Genomic DNA, 15,897 nt, shown 5'->3' with positions numbered 1-15,897 from the left:
ACCAAAGCTACAAGAAATACTAAAGGATATTGTTTGGTCAGAAAACCAATAATATCAGATACCAGCACAACACAAGGTCACAGAACAGAGCATCCTGATATCAACTCAAATAGGGAAATCAGAAAAACAAATTAAGATTAATTACAAAAAAAATGCTCAAAACAGGGAATCATTGAAGTCATTGTGTAAAAGATCACAATAATCAAAAAGAGGGACTAAATACAGGTGGCATAGAACTGCCACATGGAGAGGGATACAAGGCGATATAGGACAATACAAGTTAGGTTTTTACTTAGAAAAATAGGGGTAAATATCAAGGTAACCACAAGGAGGTATAACAACTCCATAACTCAAAATAAAAACCAACAAAAACATAACAACTCAGCAAACATAAAGTCAAATACTATGAAAATGAGGAACACACAATTTGCAAAGAAAAACGTCTCAGCACAAAAAAGTAAGTGGAAAAATGAAATTGTCAACAACACACATAAAAAGGCATCAAAATGACAGCAATAAACACATACTTATCTATAATTACGCTGAATGTAAATGGACTAAACGCACCAATAAAGAGACAGAGAGTCTCAGACTGGGTAAAGAAACACGATCCGTCTATATGCTGCCTACAAGAGACACACCTTAGACTTAGAGACACAAACAAACTAAAACTCAAAGGATGGAAAAAATGTATCAAGCAAACAATAAGCAAAAAAGAGCAGGAGTAGCAATATTAATTTCTGACAAAATAGACTTTAAAGTTAAACCACCACAAAGGATAAAGAAAGATACTACATGATGATAAAAGGGACAACTGACCAGGAAGATATAACCATATTAAATATTTATGCACCCAATGACAGGGCTGCAAGATACATAAATCAAATTTTAACAGAACTGAAAAGTGAGATAGATACCTCCACAATTATAGTAGGAGACTTCAACACACCACTTTCAGAGAAGGACAGGACATCCAGTAAGAAGCTCAATAGAGACACAGAAGACCTAATTGCTATAATCAACCAACTTGACCTCATTGACTTATACAGAACACTCCACCCAAGTGCTGCAAAGTATACTTTTTTTTCTAGTGCACATGGAACATTCTCTAGAATAGACCACATATTAGGTCATAAAACAAACCTTTGCAGAATCCAAAACATCGAAATATTACAAAGCATCTTCTCAGACCACAAGGCCATAAAACTAGAAATCAATAACAGAAAAATTAGGGGAAAAAAACCCAATACATGGAAACTGAACAATACCCTCCTGAAAAAAGACTGGGTTATAGAAGACATTAAGGAGGGAATAAAGAAATTCATAGAAAGCAACGAGAATGAAAATACTTCCTATCAAAACCTCTGGGACACAGCAAAAGCAGTGCTCAGAGGCCAATTTATATCCATAAATGCACACATACAAAAAGAAGAAAGAGCCAAAATCAGAAAACTGTCCCTACAACTTGAACAAATAGAAAGTGAGCAACAAAAGAATCCATCAGGCACCAGAAGAAAACAAATAATAAAAATGAGAGCTGAACTAAATGAATTAGAGAACAGAAAAACAATTGAAAGAATTAACAAAGCCAAAAGCTGGTTCTTTGAAAAAATTAACAAAATTGATAAACCATTGGCTAGACTGATTAAAGAAATACAGGAAAGGAAACAAATAACCCGAACACGAAACGGGATGGGCCACATCACAACAGACCCAACTGAAATTAAAAGAATCATATCAGATTATTATGAAAAATTGTACTGTAACAAATTCACAAACATAGAACAAATTCACAAACATAGAAGAAATGGTTGAATTCCTGGAAAAACACTACCTACCTAAACTAACACAATCAAAAATAGAACAACTAAATAGACCCATAAAAAAAAAAAGAGATTGAAGCAGTAATCAAAAAACTCCCAACAGAAAAAAGCCCTGGCCCAGATTGCTTTACTGCAGAGTTCTACCAAACTTTCAGAGAAGAGTTAACACCACTACTACTAAAGGTATTTCAAAGTATAGAAAATGGTGGAATACTGCCTAACTCATTCTATGAAGCCACCATATCCCTGATACCAAAACCAGGTAAAGATCACAAAAAAAAGAAAATTACAGACCTATATCCCTCATGAATATAGATGCAAAAATCCTCAACAAAATTCTGCCAATAGAATTCAACAACATATAAAAAAAATAATCCACCACGACCAAGTGGGATTTATACTAGGTATGCAAGGCTGGTTTAATATTAGAAAAACCATTAATGTAATCCACCGTATAAATAAAACAAAAGACAAAAACCACATGATCTTATCAATTGATGCAGAAAAGGCATTTGACAAAGTCCAACACCCATTTATGATAAAATCTCTCAGCAAAATAGGAATTGAAGGAAAATTCCTCAACATAATAAAGGGCATCTAAAAAATCAAAGCCAACAGCCAACATCACTCTAAATGGAGAGAGCCTGAAAGCATTTCCCTTGAGAACGGGAACCAGACAAGGATGCCCTTTATCACCGCTCTTATTCAACATCGTGCTAGAAGTCCTAGCCAGGGCAATTAGGCTAGACAAAGAAATAAAGGGCATCCGGATTGGCAAAGAGGAAGTAAAATTATCTCTATTTGCAGATGACATGATCTTATACACAGAAAATCCTAAGGAATTCTCCAGAAAACTACTGAAACTAATAGAAGAGTTTGGCAGATTCTCAGGTTATAAGATAAACATACAAAAATCACTTGGATTCCTCTACATCAACAAAAAAGAATATCAAAGAGGAAATCACCAAATCAATACCATTCACAGTAGCCCCCAAGAAGATAAAATACTTAGGAATAAATCTTACCAAAGATGTAAAAGACCTATACAAAGAAAACTACAAAGTACTAGTGCAAGAAACTAAAAACGACCTACGTAAGTGGAAAAACATACCTTGCTCATGGATAGGAAGACTTAACATAGTAAAAATGTCTATTCTACCAAAAGCCATCTATACATACAATGCACTTCCGATCCAAATTCCAATGACATTTTTTAATGTGATGGAGAAACAAATCACCAACTTCACATGGAAGGGAAAGAAGCCCCGGATAAGTAAAGCATTACTGAAAAAGAAGAAGAAAGTGGGAGGCCTCACTCTACCTGATTTTCGAACACATTATACAGCCACAGTAGTCAAAACAGCCTGGTATTGGTACAACAACAGACACATAGACCAATGGAACAGAATTGAGAACCCAGATATAAATCCATCCACATATGAGCAGCTGATATTTGACAAAGGCCCAGTGTCAGTCAACTGGGGAAAAGATAGTCTTTTTAACAAATGGTGCTGGCATAACTGGATATCCATTTGCCAAAAAATGAAACAGGACCCATACCTCACACCATGCACAAAAACTAACTCCAAGTGGATCAAAGACCTAAACATAAAGACTAAAACGATAAAGATTATGGAAGAAAAAATAGGGACAACCTTAGGAGCCCTAACACAAGGCATAAACAGAATACAAAACTACCAAAAATGTCGAAGAGAAACCAGATAACTGGGAGCTCCTAAAAATCAAACACCTATGCTCATCTAAAGACTTCACCAAAAGAGGAAAAAGACCACCTACAGACTGGGAAAGAATTTTCAACTATGACATCTCTGACCACCGCCTGATCTCTAAAATCTATATGATTCTGTTAAAACTCAACCGTAAAAAGACAAACAACCCATTCAAAAAGTGGGTAATGGATATGAACATGCACTTCACTAAAGAAGATATTCAGGCAGCTAACAGATACATGAGAAAATGCTCTCAATCATTAGCCATTAGAGAAACGCTAATTAAAACTACGATGAGATTCCATCTCACTCCAACAAGGTTGGCATTAATCCAAAAAACACAAAATAATAATTGTTGGAGAGGCTGCGGAGAGATCGGAACTCTTATACACTGCTGGTGGAAATGTAAAATGATACAACCACTTTGGAAATCTATCTGGTGTTTTCTTAAAAAGTTAGAAATAGAACTACCATACAACCCAGAAATCCCACTCCTTGGAATATACCCTAGAGAAACAAGAGCCTTCACACAAACAGATATATGCACACCCATGTTTATTGCAGCTCTGTTTACAATAGCAAAAAGCTGGAAGCAACCAAGGTGTCCACCAACAGATGAATGGTTAAATAAATTGTGCTATATTCACACAATGGAATGCTACGCATCGATAAAGAACATTGATGAATCTGTGAAACATTTCATAACATGGAGGAACCTGGAAGGCATTATGCTGAGTGAAATTAGTCAGAGGCAAAAGGACAAATATTGTATAAGACCACTATTATAAGATTTTGAGAAATAGTATAAACTGAGAAGAACGCATACTTTTGTGGTTGAGGGGGAGGGAGGGAGGGTGGGAGAGGGCTATTTACTGATTAGTTAGTAGATAAGAACTACTTTAGGTGAAGGGAAGGACAATACTCAATACACAGAAGGTCAGCTCAACTGGACTGGACCAAAAGGAAAGAAGTTTCCGGGACAAAATGAATGCTTCAAAGGTCAGTGGAGCAAGGGCGGGGGTTTGGGGACTATGGCTTAAGGGGACTTCTAAGTCAATTGGCAAAATAATTCTATTATGAAAACATTCTGCATCCCACTTTGAAATGTGGCGTCTGGGGTCTTAAATGCTAACAAGCGGCCATCTAAGATGCATCAATTGGTCTCAACCCACCTGGATCAAAGGAGAATGAAGAACACCAAGGTCACACGATAACTATGAGCCCAAGAGACAGAAAGGGCCACATGAACCAGAGACTTACATCATCCTGAGACCAGAAGAACTAGATGGTGCCGGCCACGACCGATGACTGCCCTGACAGGGAGCACAACAGAGAACCCCTGAGGGAGCAGGAGATCAGTGGGATGCAGACCCCAAATTCTCATAAAAATACCAGACTTAATGGTCTGACTGAGACTAGAGGAATCCCGGCGGTCATGGTCCCCAAACCTTCTGTTGGCCCAGGACAGGAACCATGCCCGAAGACAACTCATCAGACATGGAAGGGACTGGAGAATGGGTAGGAGAGAGATGCTGATGAAGACTGAGCTACTTGTATCAGGTGGACACTTGAGACTGTGTTGGCATCTCCTGTCTGGAGGGGAGATAGGAGGGTAGAGAGCATTAGAAACTGGCAAAATTGTCACGAAAGGAGAGACTGGAAGGGCTGACTCATTAGAGGGAGAGTAAGGGGGAGTATAGAGTAAGGTGTATATAAGCTTATATGTGACAGACTGACTTGATTTGTAAACGTTCACTTAAAGCTCAATAAAAATTATTTAAAAAAAAAAGAGAGAGAGAGACAGAAGGGCAGAAAAGGGGATGCGGGAAGGATCCTGCGGACGAGTTTCTTTAGTTGATTGTGTTTTCTGGTCCAAAGGATGGAGCAAAAGCAGAGAAGCCCATCACATGCCCACCGACTTCTCTACGGGTGCTCGGTCTAAAAATGTGAGTTGGATGGCTATAGATCCAGAGTCTTTTTAGACGAGCAAGTGGCTTGGACGTTGGGTAATGTAAGGAGGGCGGTCAGGGAATTAGAAGCTTTCCTGATACGAAAGTAGAAGAAATAACTAAAATCAACACATCCCCAATTGATATTCCATAGTATCAATTTTCTTGTATTTCTCACACACTCCATTTTCCTCCTTATTTTAAATCTTTAAATAAAACATTTATTGGAAACCTCAGTTAACATCAAAAGGAGGCAAACCCATGTGAAGAAGCAGAGAAAGTTTTTTTCCTGTCAAAATAGAAAATAGATACAGGTAGTTCAGGACGTAGGCAGTGTTTGTGTTGCAATGAACCACACTTATCATCCCCCCTTTTTTTTGTACATCTTGTTGTTAGTAATGTGTCCTACCTACAATGTTGCTTATGTTATCATTCTCATGCAAACGTCTGAAAAAAAATTCTTTTTTAAATTAAGGAGTAGGTTTTTTTTTTAATTCATTTTTCTTGTGCTTTAAGTGAAAGCTTACAAATCAAGTCCGTCTCTCATACAAAAATTTATACACGCCTTGCTATACACTCCTAATTGCTCTCCCCCTAATGAGACAGCACACTCCTTCCCTCTACTCTCTCTCCTCCTGTCCATTCAGGCAGCTTCTGGCCTCCTGTGCCCTCTCATCTCTCCTCCAGACAGGAGATGCCAACACAGTCTCATGTGCCTACTTGATCCAAGAAGCCTGTTCTTCACCAGTTATCATTTTCCATCCCATATTCCAGTGCAATCCCTATCTGTAAAGAACAAATTTATAAAAATATTAATAATAAAAGAAAAATAATGAAAACTAAAAAAAGACATTCGACTTGCATAAGAATTGACTTGGGACACCGTCCATAGTAGGGGACTACTACAAATAAAAGGTGAATAGATCACAAGTATGCTAAATGCTTTCTTTGTAAAGAACAGCCACTGCCTCTGTTCCTTCATGGTCAATCTTACCACATATGCTTTGTATGACCAATAAACTTCTGCAAATTTCCAGTCTACTAGTGGTAACTTTCTAATGCTTCATGATTTGAAAAATTTCTCTATCTCTGCATGTATTCCTGTTGAGTCAAAGCATCTTTGGGAAGACACAGAATTTGATGCTTGCTCACAGCACTCCATCTTTGATATCCTTACTTCCCAATTTTCTTCTCCAATGAAAATATCCATAGCAGGTACTCAGGAGAGAGACTGCCTGACTTCCAAGTCTGACTCACCGCAGGTTGGTTGTGTTTCTGGGATCAATTATTCATTTATTTTAGGATGCATTCTATCAACAGAGGTAATGTGGTCATTTCATGTGTTAGCTCTTTTTTTCCTGTTATCCATTTGCTGTCCCCAGGCACATTAGGAAAACGGTAGGAAAAATTGAGAGATGCATATGGCGACAGTAATACTGGCTTCATAAAATGAATTAGGAAGTATTCCCTCCTCTTCTATTTTCTGGAAATGATTGTGCATAGTTTGTGTTAACTCTTTAAATATTTGTTGGAATATTCTAATTAATCTTTCTAGACCTGGTTATTCTCTTTTTGGGTGGAAGAGTTTTAAAATTACTAAATCAAATATACTTAATACAGTGATATTCAAAATACATATACATACTTTGTGAGTAGGGGCAGTTTGAGTTTTTTTAGGAATTGGTCCATTTCCATCAAGTTCTCAAATTAATGTGTGTAGCGTGGTTTATAGTATTTCCTTATTCTTTTGTTGTCTGTAGAGTCTATAGTGATACCCCTGTTTCATTCCTGATTCTGATACTTTGTGTTTTCCTCTTTTTTTTTCTTTGATTGGTTTGTTTTTGTCAATCTTGCTAGAGGCTTCTTAATTTTATTTATCTTCAAAGAACCAATTTTTTCTTTCATTGATTTTCTGCATTTTGTTTATTTTCAATTTAATTTATTTTTTCTTATTTTTACTATTTTCTTCTTTCTGCTTGATTTGAGTTTATTTTGCTCTTATCTCTCTGTCTGTGTAAAGATTACAGCCGTGGAGACTCTATAGTGGCAATTGTACCCTGTCTTATAGGGAAACCTTATGAGGCAGTTCTGCCCTCAAGGGAAACTGTATCAGAGCCTAACCAACAGGGATTTTATCAGATCCTAAGCCATTTAAGCCACGTGGAGGAAACCCTGGTGGCGTAGTGGTTAAGTGCTATGGCTGCTAAACCAAAGGGTCGGCAGTTCAAACCCGCCAGGCGCTCTTTGGAAACTCTATGGGGCAGTTCTACTGTGTACTGTACGGTCGCACTGGGTTTGGTTTGTTTTTCTTAATCCGTGTGGAAGGAGTATAGCCAACCACAGCCCACTCTAGCCTGGTGGTGTAGTGGTTAAGTGCTATGGCTGCTAACCTAAAGCTCGGCAGTTCAAATCCACCAGGAGCTCCTTGGAAATTCTATCCGGCAGTTCTACTCTGTCCTATAGTGTGGTTATGAGTCAGAATCGACTCGACGGCAACGGGTTTGGTTTTTTGATTTGGTAACCCGTGTGGAAGAAGGAATATACCCAACCGCAGCCTACTCTAGCCATTCACATGGAAGGGAAATACCCAACTAAGCCCCTTCTTGCCTTGGAGGTGTTGGAAACTTCTGTAAATGAAAAGGTTAAACAATACTTTGAAGGCATATCTAAAAAACATGCCCCAAATCAGCAGAAATAGCTCAGATGAGGGAGCCTGAAGATCTAAAGGTGCCTGGCAATCCCGGGTTTCAGCAGTTTTGTTTTTGATTATGTAATGATTATCATCCTTTTTTTAACGTAAGAATCGTATTCCAAGGCTTTAGGATTGTAATAGAACTAAGTGTAGATAGCGTTTAACAAAATGCTCTGCAAATGGGGGATGTAGCTCAGTGGTAGAGCACATGCTGTGCATGTATGGCTCCCAGGTTCGATCCCTGGCATCTCCAGGGTTTTTCTGTGACGTAACGCTATTTAAACCCATTCTTCAAAGGTATGGAGCCCTGGGATAGTACAGTGGTTAAGAACTGGGCTACTAAGCAGAAGGCCACAGGCAGGTTTTTGGAAACACAATGGGGGCAATTCTGTCGTATCCTATAGTGTCACTATGAGTAGGAATCCAATGGACGTAACCTTTTTTCTTTTTTTGAAGCCATACAGATTTAGTTCTTCTAATATTTTCCATACCATTCTTGCACACATAGAAAGCAAAAAACATAACCCTGTGGATTGCATTGAATGCTTGTCCATTCATAGCCTGTGAACCTCTACATCCCCTAAGGTGACTGTGACAACGGAAGGAAGACGTAAGAAAGGAGAAAAACGAAGAACCAGGTTCAAACGGAATCACTTGAACCACCCGAATCAAAAGGGTGCACATTAACAGGTGGTTTCTTGGCTCCCATTTGTACTATTATTAAAAAGACAAAGACAGAAAAAGGGGTGGGGGAAGGTCCCCGCGGACAGCATTCTTTAGTGACTTGTGTTTTCTGCTCCAAAGGGCCGAGCGAAAGCAGAGAAGCCCATCTTATGCCCACCGATTTCTCTACTGGTGCTCGGTCAAAACTGGGAGATGGATGATCCCAAATCTTTTTAGAGAAGTAAGTGGCTGGGACGCGGGAAAAAGGAATGAAGATTGTAAGGAAATTAGAAGCCTTCCTAAAACGAAAATAGAAGAAATAGGTAGAATCAACACATTCCCAGTTGATATACCATAATATCAATTTTCCTATATTTCATCACTGTATTTTCCTCCTTATTTTAACTCTAACTAAAATGTTTACTGGAAATCTCAGTTAACATTAAAAGGAGGTAGGCACATGTGAAGAAGCAGGGAAAGGTTTTTCTGTTGTTGTAGGGGAAAAGACATCAAAAAGTTTAGTAAAGAAAAAGGAAAGTTTTATTCGGCATATATTCAAAAAGACAAAAGTCGAGAAGTGGACAAGCATGCTGCCAGAGCTAATGTCTGCCCGAGTCCAAAGAAATACTACAGAATAAGCAAGAATGGGAAAACTCACAAGCACGTTTCACAGCTATGTCTGCTGGAGTCCAAGGAACATTGCAGAATAAACAAGAATGGGAAAACGGACAAGAACATTTCACAGCCTTGTCTGTCTGAGTCCAGAGAATATTACAGAAAAAACAAGAATGGGAAAACAGACAAGAACATTTCACAGCCTTGTCTGCCTGAGTCCAGAGAATATTCAGAATAAACAAGAATGGGAAAACGGACAAGCATGCTGCCACAGCCATGTCTGTCCAGAGTCTAAGGAAAGTTCCAGAGTCATCAGTATATATTAACATTACAAATGGGCAAAACCATTGAAAACTTCACCTTTTCGGATATTGGCTACAAACTGTCATCCTATATTTTGAATTGTCTTTCTTAACAATCATTGTACAAGTTTCAGTAATGATAGTCAGGAGGGTCTTCATTGGTCCAACAAATTCTATTCACTATATGTTAACAGAAAAAGATAAGAGTGGAAAGTGCTCTATGTCCTGGCTTATGTGAAAGTTTCCCGAAAAAATATTTTCCAAGATTATTCTATCTATTGTCTTTATCTCAGGGCCCATTTGATGTGTCCTTGTGAGCTTCTGTGAGCCCAACTCCAGCTGGGTCACATTCTCTATGCTCAAGGACAGGGAATAATGATTCCAATAATATTTCCTAAATCATTCCCTCCTTTTGATCGGAGATTGGAGATAACACATTGATGATCAATACCTGGACTTAGTTGAGGTCCTAGATGGCAGCCATGGCAGGTTCTTTAAACTCTTGGTGCTAGTTTTCTACCAGATACCACCTGGTTCTTCACCAGGATCTTAAGAGCGATGTTCTCATCAACTGACGTTCTCATCAATCGCGTTGCCAAAGTGAGCAAACTCAATGTACATCAACATTTTAGCCTGAGGCCTTCTTTTGCCTTTTAGGTGTGTAGGGCAATAGAAGATAACTTTGATTATGCCTAATACTTTCAGGATGTAGACTAAGAATATTACTTGTAGTAGTGCAAATAAATCTGGTGTTTGTAAGGGTGTTACGGTATGTAACCAAGTAGCTTGCTATCCAATTCTATTTGTATATCCTGTTCTTCTCCTGTGTTATTTATCTAAATGCAACAAGAGGTATTTGCTACCTCACATATTACACTTTCTTGGACCAATAAATAAAAATTGAAGGCTATTTTGTTATCTCATGTCACCTTGGCTTAATGAGGGCAGAGATCAGTCTTGTGTTTCCATCCCACTAGCAACTTTGTCTGTTATTTGTCCCATAGTGATTGATAAATTTCTTCAAGATTTCTCCAATTCAAATATACTGTAAATAGGAATTAAATTTACCAACCATACCCTGAGTGTTAGACCAATGGGCTTTCTTCTGAGTCTTGTTTTGCAAAGGATAACAAATTAACATTACCTTTCTAATATTTTCTATGAATAAAGATAAGCCTAAAGTTCCCAAAGTGCATTGCCCACACATTCACCAGGAATCTAAATAAGAGACTGTCCACATAAATTTACTATTAGTTAGAAAGGAATCATTTAAATTAGTATAGTTGGATCCACTGCACAAAAACATGTATCTATATTTATAAAGGGCACTCGATTTTGTCTGGAGAAAACAGAAGGTATAGCAAAAGTTACATGTGGCAAACAAGTTTCTGTTAAAGAATCCATGATTAGCAAGATTATACAGGATGGACTTCAGTTGGAGGTCTCCAGTTAATATGTCTAAAACATACTAAGTGTTTTCCCTGAGAGTGAGCTGCCTCTCCTTGGTTTACCTATTAACAGTCATGGGTCACTCACTCAGAAGCAGAAGTGGAGTCTAAGACAAAATTTGGAGTCTGAGCCATGAGGTCCATCTCCTCTGAGAACTTGATTTCTTTAAGTTGCATAGTTTTCTGTATAGCAAGAGTGTAAGAGTTTGATTACAAGCATTAGACAGTTATTTCATACAACATTGCCTTGAAGACTGATTAAACTGATTACTGATTTACCCTACATAACTCTATTTACTGATCTGTGGAGCCCATGAGTCCATTCACTATCCTTGAATAGAATTAGCTCAGGTGTCCTGATAGTGGGTCACCTAGGATGTGGTGTAGGCTCTCAACTACTATCTTAAAGGAGTAGTGGTGATGGTTGTGTGCACCGGTTTCTAGTAAAGGCAGGGAGTCACACTCCAAGGAGGGCAGGGTCCTGACAGCCTTCCCCCAAGTGCCAGTGAGGAAGAAAAGTCTCTGTTCTCTAGAGCACTCTGGTGGCTGGGCTCTGCAGCTGTACCTTAGGCACTCAATGCTTGTACCTCTAAAGACTAGTAGGCACCACTATCCTCAGACCTTTTTAGCAGGTGACTAGGTGGTGTGGATGGATCCTCAGCCCTCAGTTCCCTACTGTGGGTCAGTGAGGGCTCCATTTATTAGGTAGAGTGGTATCAGACCTCCAAAACCCGCCTCTCCACTGCTCAGCTGAAACAGTTACAGTCAGACCTCTAACAGAATTGCCTTTGCATTATAATAGCCACCTGGTTCCATGTAGGAGTGAAAACCAAAGACTGTGGATCTCCTATGCCTGGATGGAGCTGCTTCTGCTCTGTTCTTCTAGTTTAGGGAAGTCAGGAAAGGATTTTTCCCCTGATTGTTAATTGCTGCTTTTTCCATGCTAGGAGAGTGGGTTAGAGAAAAAAAAAAAAGGCAGGGTACTTCTCTCTCTGGCCCAGAGAATTCAAATGTTAATGTAGCCAGCTGGAGCAGGGAGGGGAGGGATCAGATAGATAGGAGAGAGTAGGGGTAGAAAAATAAAACTAAATCACTTATCTTGTGTGGTGAGGGCTGTTTTATCTGAGATTCCAGAGGGATGTGTAGCCTGTGTGCACTGGCTGGGTCCCTGCCGAGATTGCCCCAGGGGGTTAGGGCTGCACCTCATTCTTGCCTTTCTCAGGAAGCCACGATCAGCCCCACGGCGCTGGCACCAAAGCACCGCACCAAGGGCTCAGGGATGGGGTGCTGCTTGCCGGGCTCTGGAGCTACTTGCTGCTTCAGCACGGTCTCTCACTCCCCTGTCACTCAGGCTGATTCATTAGTTCTGTGTTTGATAGTTGGGGTTTGTAGATTGTCATGTATGTTATCAATTCACTTGTTTTTTTCAACTCTTTGTTGCAAGAGGGTTCAGCGGAAGCTTCTGCCTAATCAGCCATCTTTGTCCCGCCTCCCATCTTCTCTTTAAGACAGAAAATGTCTGAAGGTACCAACCTATGGTGCTCCCTCTTGTGCTGTCATCTGCACTCCTATATTGCAGAGCTTAGTTATTGGCTCATGTTTCTCCACCCAAGTGCATCATTATTATCAGTGACTTAGACAAGTGAGCCCTCGAAGAAATTTGTCACTTCTGATTATCTCACAATCTCACACCTTATTAATTCTAAGTAATTATTTTCGGAGCTTTCAGGTGATATTTGATTTCTTTTTTTAAGGTTGTTAAAAATTTTTTCCAATTGCAAAGTTAAAAGTTTGAAAACAGAAACTGAATAATCCCTAGCAACTCTTTCGCTTTCAGATTTGGACTACTTCTTTAGTGTATTGGACATATGGCCTGATACCAGATCAGGAGATTCAAGTGTCCAGTCCACACTTGGTCCCTTGCTTATTGTAGGGCAAGAAGTGAAAGCTTCTTGAATTGACGTCCAGTGGTTGGCTCTAGAGTTGTTGCTGGAGGGGAGGGGTGGAGATTGGGTTGTTTCTCCTGTCACAGATCAATAACCAAACCAAAAACTCAAACCAAACCCTTTGCCATTGAGGTTGAGTCGATTCCACAAAGGCTAAACCTGTTGTGGTCCAGTGCATTCCCACTCATAGTGACCCTATAGGGCAAAGTATAACTGCCCCATAGGGTTTCTAGGGCTGTAAATATTTATAGAGGCCAACTGCCCCATCTTTCTCCCTCAGAATGGCTAATGGGTTCCACCACAAAGAGCCTTACCACTGCACCACCAAGGCTTCTCAAAGATCAATAGTTAAAATTAAAGAGTTTCAAAACTAATAATGGACCGAGTCTCAAGAAGGCCATGAGCAAACCTATGTACCCACTAATTGTCATCATACTAGGTTTGGCCAATAGCTTGCATTATGTCACTGGCAGCAAACCATTAAAAGTACTGTATACAGAGTTGTTATGAACATTATAGTGACCCTGGTTTTACTGGCTCATGGTCTTGCTCTAGGACTGGTTGATAGTGGCCAACAAAAAAATGTGAGGAGCAGAAAAGCCCACTGTAAATGATGGAATAAGTTTCTCTGGAGAATGCTAGGTTTCAAATGGCTTCTAAAGAAAAGTTAGAAATACCTGTGTGTGTGGTGGTGATGCCGTTATTAATCCCGAAACTGCCCTTGAAATCCGGGCCCTCACACAGAGTTTGTTGCACATCAACTGTGCAAACCTAGGTCAGAGTTTCACATTTCCCTGACAATTACTGTCAACTACTCACTCACTGGGGCAGTTCTACTCTGTCCCATAGGGTCGCTATGAGTCGGAATCCATTCGACGGCATTGGGTTTTTTTTTACTCACTGGTAAAAATCCTGGTGGCTTAGTGGTTAAGAGGTAGGGCTGCTAACCAAAAGGTCAGCAGTTTGAATCCACCAGGTGCTTCTTGGTAGCTCTATGTGGCAGTTCTACCTTGTTCTACATGGTGGCTATGAGTCGGAAACAACTCGAGGGCAACGGAGTTGGTTTTTTGGTTCTATTCTCTAACCATTCTTTCTATTATTTGTCTTGCTTTGTAAGCAAAACGCACTCATATTTGATAAACTCAAAGTAAAATCTTCAGGCAGATCCTCCTTCTACATTCAACATTGATTCCTACCCCCACCAATGGAATTTCAGTTCTCTCAGAAGTCCCCAAGATCGGGGCTTCCATGCTGCAAACAAAAACAATCTCATATGCACCTTCCAAAGTGTGCAGTTTGTCTAATCCTGCGACCTCAAGACCAGCTCTGAGCTCTCATAAGCAGAGTTTCGGATGAAATGAGGTGGAGTATTCTGCAGAATAAATGATCTCAGCCCATTTTCCTTAGAGAGAGCCTTCTTACTGCTTGTGAAATTAAAGGAATCACAAGAGAGAGGGAGGCCTCAGAAACATTCTATCTCCTTGATGGTCCAGAACCCTTTGCATCACAGAGATCCAGGTCTAAGCCCTCTTCTCCCCACTTCACTTCTTTTTTTCTTATCTGTGCAGCAGCCATCTATGTTCCTTCCCAGCATCTGCAGCCTCTCTTCATTGGTGGACACATCACTCTGCCCCTCCGACCCATCTTTCACCTCCCACTTTCTTTGTGTCTACTGCCCCTCTTCCTGGGTGAAGTTTCCCCATTCAAATTTCTAGGCCAGTGATTCCCAAACCTATCGGATGGTAAGAATTACCTGAGGACAATTTTAAACTATATGAATTTATGACCCCACCTTATTTCAGCGTGATCAGGAACAGGGAAGTGGACCTAGAAATCCATATTTTTCTATAATTCTCAGGCTCTTATTCCCAAACTTTGGTGCCACTGAAATAGCATGTATGACCCTTATGTCTTTGTGTTTATTATATTACCTTTTAATATCTTTCTGCCCCTGACTTCATGGTTCTGAAGGCTAATAGTCCAAATGCAAGGTGTCAGAAAACTCATTGCCATTAAGTTGATTCTGACTCATAGTTGACTCATGATGACCCTGTAGTACAGGGTAGAACTGACACATAGGGTTTCCAAGGCTGTAATCCTTACAGAGGGAACTCTGGTGGCACAGTGTTTAGGAGGTTGGCTGCTTGTTGGAACCCACTTGGAGCTCAGCTAGAGAAAGATGTGGCAGTTTGCTTCCACAAATACTTAGAGCCTTGAAAACCCTGTGGGGGCAGTTCTACTGTGTCCTATAGGGTCACTGTGAGTCAGAATCCGCTTCACCCCAATGGAGGGGGGGGTGGTTAATCTTTATGGAAGCAGACTGCCACATCTTTGTCCCCAAAGTGGCTGGTGGGTTCAGAAGACCAAACTTCTGGTTAGCAGCTGAGTGCTTAAACACCGTAACAGCAGGGCTATGTTTTTATGGAGGCTCTAGGGGAAGATACTTTTTTGTCTCTTCCAGGTCCTGGTAAATCCCGGTGTCCCTGGGTTTACACCTGCAGCATAACTCCATGGCCATCTTTCCTCTGTCTGTGTCTCTGTCTTTTCCTCTCTTTTACAAGGATACCACTCAGAGAGCATTAGGACCCACAATAATCCAATATGATATCATGTCAGGTTAGCTGATAACAAGTTCAAAGAAGCTATTTCTGAACAAGTTCACTTTCACAGATACTGGGAGTTTGGGCTTCAATATATCTTTTTGAGGGAGACACAAGTGATTCCATAAC

At 40.0% G+C, this 15,897-nt stretch overlaps 1 non-coding gene across 1 annotated transcript; it reads left to right on the top strand.

Annotated features, from left to right (window-relative positions):
• The first annotated feature begins 8,376 nt into the window (after nt 1–8,376).
• On the top strand, nt 8,377–8,447 carry TRNAA-UGC (transfer RNA alanine (anticodon UGC)). The gene has a single exon. It is a non-coding gene; the product is annotated as a tRNA-Ala (tRNA).
• Nucleotides 8,448–15,897: the final 7,450 nt, after the last annotated feature.

This window comes from Loxodonta africana, chromosome 1 (assembly GCF_030014295.1).
Source record: "Loxodonta africana isolate mLoxAfr1 chromosome 1, mLoxAfr1.hap2, whole genome shotgun sequence".
Lineage (NCBI taxonomy): Eukaryota > Metazoa > Chordata > Mammalia > Proboscidea > Elephantidae > Loxodonta > Loxodonta africana.
Note: the sequence above shows the minus strand (reverse complement) of the source record. Positions and strands in the feature narration are given on the sequence as shown.